Genomic DNA, 6,601 nt, shown 5'->3' with positions numbered 1-6,601 from the left:
CAACTTTAGCTGCTAGGGCCTGCTCTACCGGTTGAACAGTAGGTGTCGGTTGATCTTCTTTTATAGCAACAAAATCCCATCCATTGTATGCTGGTTCCTCATTAGAATCATCAGTAACTCCTTCATCAGCATAATAACAAGATTTGTCTCTATTCTTCTTAAACTTGTATCTCTAATAATCAGGGTTAGGCTTATATGTTCTTTTAGCTTCTTCTCTTAGTCTTGCATGTCTATCAGGACATCTAGAAGCCATATGACCAATCTTATTACAGTTAAAACATTTAAAGGGTGTTTTACCTTCATACTTACTTCCAGCTAGACCTTTAGGCATTTTTCTTGCAAATAGTGCTTCAAGCTCTTCCAGTTCTTCATTCTCCTTCCTAATATCTTCAAGTTCTATTTCATAAAAGGTTTTCCAATCAGATTTCTCAGATGATGTGATGATGCTACAGATAATGATGATGCTTTGAAAGCTAGATCTGTCTTAATAGTAGCAACATGACCAAATTCCTCAAGTTCAAAAGCTGAAAGTTTTCCAACCAAGGTGTCTCTAGATATTGAAGCATTAGGCATTGTTCTCAATTCATTTATAGTAGTAACTTTCATTTTATATGCCAGTGGAAATGCTCTTAAAACTTTAGAAACAATATCATCTTCACTTAAGGTTCCTCCACAACATTGTATACCCAAAACAATTTCATTTACTCTTTCCATAAAAGGAGAAATTCTTTCGTCTTCTTCCATTTTCAGATTTTCATACCTGACCCAAAAGCATTCAAGTTTTGCAATTTTGACTATGGAGTCTCCTTCATTCAATGTTTCCAATTTGTCCCAAATAGATTTAGCAGTAGATCTGTCAGATAATCCCATGGCTTGTTGATTTGACAATGCGCTCAAAAGTGCTTCTCTTGCTTTGCAATCATTTTCCTCATCTTTAGCCAAGTTTGGTGGATTAGTCTAACCTTGAGTAGGAGTAGTATAACCATTCTTTGTAACATCCCATATGTCTTTTCCAATGCAATTCAAATGTGTTTCCATCCTGATCTTCCATATGCCATAGTTAGTTCCATCAAGTTTCAGACTGTCCTTCCTGAAATAGTTAGAAGACATTAGATCTCCTCAAGCTGTTAAACTTCTGCAAAAAGAGGACTAGGCTCTGATACCAATTGTTAGGTCCCAGAGACAACTAAGAGGGGGGGTGAATCAGTTATCCAATAAATTCAACCAAAATTAACTTAACCAAAACTTAATGCTTAATGTCGGTAAACCAAACTTTATGCTGGAAGACAGTTTTATCAATTAATTGCAGTACCAATAAAGATTAATGCATGAAATAGAAAGACAATAAAATCCACAACACAACACAAATATTTGTACATGGAAACCCTATAAGGGGAAAAATCATGGTTGAAGCCTTACCCACAATCAAATGATACTACTGTAGATAGTATGTGTGTACAATATCGAGTCTACACATGTAGAAAGGCCAGTTTCCTAGAGCTCACTGCTCAATCACAAAATGGGAGTCACACTGACTACAATTGGATGGTTAAGTCCAATGATAATGTACTACTTGAAATAGCATCTTCATATGCTGGATTCAGTATCTGTTAAGTTCTGATTGTCTTCACAAAAACTTTCCTTCAACCTTCAAATGATGTCTATGTGTATAGCTCTGCTTATTTTTGCATATATCCTATTGCAATCCTTTTTTTTCTTATCTCTTATCAATCTCACAAATGAGTTCTTACATTTATACCATAACCTAAGACTAATTGAATAGGTCGGCTCACTAAAAGATATTACAATAAAATTAATTATAAATGAATCAATAAGTGATGCATCATGTCGGCTCAATGCATTTACAATAATAATAAATCATCTCCATAATGTGTCATGCTGATCTGGAATAGATATGCTTGCCAGTGCATAACCTGGACCTATTTGCCGGTAACAACAAATATGCAAACCCAAATAGTCCAATAACCAAATCACCAAAACCAAGTGATCAAATAATGTCTTCAACATAACCAGGTAGTCTCCAAGTCATTCCAAGTGTCAGTGAACAATATAACCTATCGGTGAACCAAATATCGGTGACTGTGCATAAGTCACTGAATTGCCGGTGAACATAGCCAAAGATCTCCAAGTGCTGATAGGGTTGACAAGTGTTGACATCAATGACAAAACCATTTCAACATATCAAAATACCAACAATATGGTCATAAGAGTTTTGATTGTAGGAAGAACAAACCTGCACCCTACAATAATTTTAAGGACATTCCCTTTAATGAAAATGTAAAATGCTATAACTGTCAAGAATTTGGACACATAGAAAAGTTATGCAAAAACAAGAAGATCAAGTAAATGAAGGTAAATCTAGATAAAGGGCTAGTGACTGAATCTGAGCTCAATATAGTAGCAGACAAGAAGAAGGAAATCAAACCAATTTGGGTTGAGAAAGAAAAGGAATAGGTAGAATCAAGTCTCTTAGTATAGACAGCCTTGCATGTTGAAAGGAAAAATCTATGGGTGGTAGACAGTGGTTGTTCAAACCATATGACTGGTGACAAAAATAAATTCATCAAACTTGAAGACTGGAATGGTGGATCAGTAAGGTTTGGAGACAATTCCTCCATCAAAATAAAGGGAAAAGGAACTCTAAGTATTGATGGAAAACTGAAGGCACATGATGTATATTATGTGGAAGGCCTCAAGCATAATATGTTGACTATGAGTCAGACGTGTGACAAAGGCTACAAATTCACGTTTGACTCAATCGGTTGCCAGATAAAGAAAGGTAGTACTGGTAAAGTTGTGGCAGATAATCTGAAGGAATGCTATGAGTCTCAATGTATGCTAGGACAAATAGATAAAAGTTGGTTATGACACAGAAGATTAGGTCACATCAATTTTGATAACTTAGTTGCAGTAAACAGAAAGGGGTGTGTGAGGAATATTCCACCCATCATCAAACCGATAAACATATTTTGTGATGAATGTGTAAAAGGTAAGCAAACAAAAGTGAGTTTCAGGACAAAGGAGCACAACACCTCAAGACCACTTGAAATTGTGCATATAGATTTGTGTGGTCCAACTCAAATAGTAGCACTTGCTGGTGAAAGATACTTTATGCTCTTCATTGATTACTACTCAAGGATGACATGGGTCACCTTTCTGCAAGATAAGTCACAAGCATTTGAAAGATTCAAGATCTTTCAAAAAATAGTGGAAAAGGAGAGTGGGTACAGATTAAAATGCCTAAGATCAGATAGGGGTGGAGGGTTCACATCAAATGAATTTGAAGATTGTTGTGAAAAACATGGAATTAGAAGGCAATACTCTGCTCCTAGAACACCACAAAAAAATGGTGTGGTAGAAAGGAAGAATAGGACAGTTAAGGAGATGGCCAGAACCATGTTAAATGAGGCCAGTCTATCGGATACATATTGGAAAGAAGTTGTTCATACTGCTGCATACACTTTGAACCAGGTTTAATTAAGAACAAACAACAAAATGACACCTTGTGAGTTATGGTATGATCAGAAACCATCAGTCAAATACTTCAAAGTATTTGGAAGCAAGTGCTTCATCAAGAAAGATATGGATGGTTTAGGAAGTTTTGATTCCAGGAGTGATGAATGAATCTTCCTTGGTTACTCATCTAACATCAAAGCCTACAAATGCTAAAATAAAAGGCTGAGAAGGATCATTGAGAGTGTGCATGTAAAAGTTGATGAAGATATGCAAAAAGGATGTCAACCACAGGTTAACTTGCATGATGACTCCGATTATGAATATTGTGAAGTTCAGACAGATACTAAACTAGAGGTAGCATCCAAGAAGGTCCCCAACCGGTATGTACAGCTGAATCACCCTGAAGAACAAATTTTAGGAAATATGAGTGATGGTGTGTAGACTAGAAGAAGACTTGCACAGAATGATGAACAAGTCAACCTATGCCTCATGACTGAAGTTGAACCAAAAACATTCATTGAGGCCAGTAAATGACAAGAATGGATGGATGCTATGGAAGAAGAACTGCACCAGATTGAGAAGAACAAGACTTGGGAATTAGTTCCTAGACTGGAAGACAAGAATATCATTGGCAAAAAATGGGTCTACCGGAACAAGATGAATGAAGAAGGTAAGATTATAAGGCACAAGGATAGACTAGTATGCAAAGGTTACTCTTAAGTAGAAGGGATTGACTTTGAGGAAATGTTTACACCGGTGGCTAGATTAGAAGCAATTAGAATGTTTCTAGCTTATTCTGCCTATAAGGGCTATAAAGTATACCAAATGGATGTAAAATGTGCTTTTCTAAATGGAAATTTGGAAGAAGAAGTATACATGGAGCAACTAGAAGGGTTTCTACTACATGATGTTGAGACATTTGTGTGTCTGTTAAAGAAGGCTCTATATGGTCTAGACCAAGCTCCGAGAGCATGGTACTCAAGATTAGATCAGTATCTGAAGGAGAAGGGATTCAAAAAGGGAAGTGATGATAGCAATTTGTACATAAAGAAAGATGGGAATTACATGATTATTGTGGTTGTGTATGTAGATGACATCATATTTGGAGGCAACAAGGATACCCTCTACAAAGAGTTTGTTGATCGAATGTAGTCAGAGTTTGAGATGTCAATGCTTGGTGAATTGACTTACTTGGTTTGCAAATATTACAACAAGATAAAGGAATCTTTATCTCTCAAATCAAGTATGCAAAGGAGATGTTGAAGAAATTCCAGCTGGAAGATTGTAAACCGGTAAGTACCCCCATGGTGACTGGCAGCAAATTAAGCAAGAAGGATGAATCACCGATGGTGGATCAGACTCTGTACAGATCCATGATAGGAAGTCTACTATATCTTATTGCTTCAAGACCAGATATAGTTCAGGCAGTGTGCATGGTGGCCAGATTCCAAGCTACCCCAAAGTAGTCACAAATGAATGTTGTTAGCATAATTTTTAGGTACCTACAAGGAACATTCAGCTATGGTTTGTGGTATCCTAAACATGGAGATTTAGTCTTGGAAGCATACACTGGTGTTGATTGGGTAGGATGCATTGATGATAGAAAGAGCACAAGTGGTGGTGCATTCTTTCTTGGTGACCAGTTGGTCTCTTGGCATAGCAAGAAGCAGGACTTAGTCTCTCTATCCATTGTTGAAGTTGAGTACATTGTTGCTCTCAGGTGCTTTGGGTGAAGTAGACTCTTAAAGATATACAAGTGGACATCACTGATCCTATTCTCATTTGGTGTGATAATTCGAGTGCAATCAACATAGCAAAGAATCCTGTCATCCATTCCAGAACAAAGAACATTGATATCAAATATCATTTTCTCAGAGAGAAGGTTGAAGGATAGGAGGTAAGGATGGATTATGTTCATACTAGTGAACAAATTGCATACATTTTCACCAAACCATTACCGGTAAGCACTTCTGAGTACCTCCGACACAAGTTGGGAGTTGTGTCATTTGCCTAGGTAGGTTTTATGTGGCTCAGGGGGAGCTGATAGTGGTCAAAGGGGGAGGTTGGTATGAATCACAAGGGAAGTGCACAGTACCCTTTGTCATTGTGTCAAAGGGGGATAAATTTACTGGTATGGAGTATCTCACAAGAATTTGACATCAATGCCAAAAGGAGAGATTGTTGGCAATTTGACACTAAGTTGTCATTGATGTCAACCGGATGAATACTCACATAAGGGTCAACATAAAGAATGAAGACCTACCAGTAGTCTCACACCATCGGAAGTGACGAGGTGTTACCGTTATAGGGTGTTCTACCAGTTTATAGAAGAAGAAAGCTCTATCGGCAAAGAGTTGTACCAGTATGTGTTTTCCAGACCAACTTTGTGTTGGTGGGCCATGTCTTGATCGTTGTGACGCTATGTGAAGCTGAGGTGGAAAACATGTTGTGGTTGGTGAAGCCTCATCGATAGGGTTGATGAAACAGATAATTGCCATTAATGGAGGAGCCACAAATCATAGGATTGTATCTAACTGATTGCAGCTCGAGGAAGAAGGAATGACAGAGGAAGATCAGAGAGTTGTTGGCGCCTGAATCTATGCAAGGGAAATTCAATTCAGGAAGTCCTCAAAAATAAAAATTCTGAAGCACTTGATGTGTCGATTGATTTTGTGGTAGATGATCTGATTCAAGATTGCCATTTCCAAAAAATGTGCATTGGATAATGGAAACCATGTCCAAGTGCATCATTCTAGGACAAGTGATCGATTCAAGATAGGTAGGATCTCATGAAGATTGTGTCGAAAAGAGGAAACCCTAACCGCTCAAGTTTTGAGTTATGTTCTGGTGGGAAATCATGAGATAAGAAATGAGAGCTCAAAAAAAAAAAAGTTGATGCTGAGAAAGTGAAGAAGTGTAGAGAGAGTAAGCGAAGAAAATAATTGTGAGTCTTAGAAAGAATTCTAAGAAAGTTGTAGTGTGCATTATCAAGCATACCGGTGAGAGGATTTTATCGACCATTTTGTAGTCTTCCAGTTAAGCCTAATCGGTAAGGTGTGGCAGAGCGGGAAACATCCTAGTGTGATCTAATATGTTGAGAGATTGTGTGTTAGAGGGAGAGAAA

Source organism: Cryptomeria japonica, chromosome 10 (assembly GCF_030272615.1).
Source record: "Cryptomeria japonica chromosome 10, Sugi_1.0, whole genome shotgun sequence".
NCBI lineage: Eukaryota > Viridiplantae > Streptophyta > Pinopsida > Cupressales > Cupressaceae > Cryptomeria > Cryptomeria japonica.
This window is presented reverse-complemented; position numbering follows the sequence as displayed.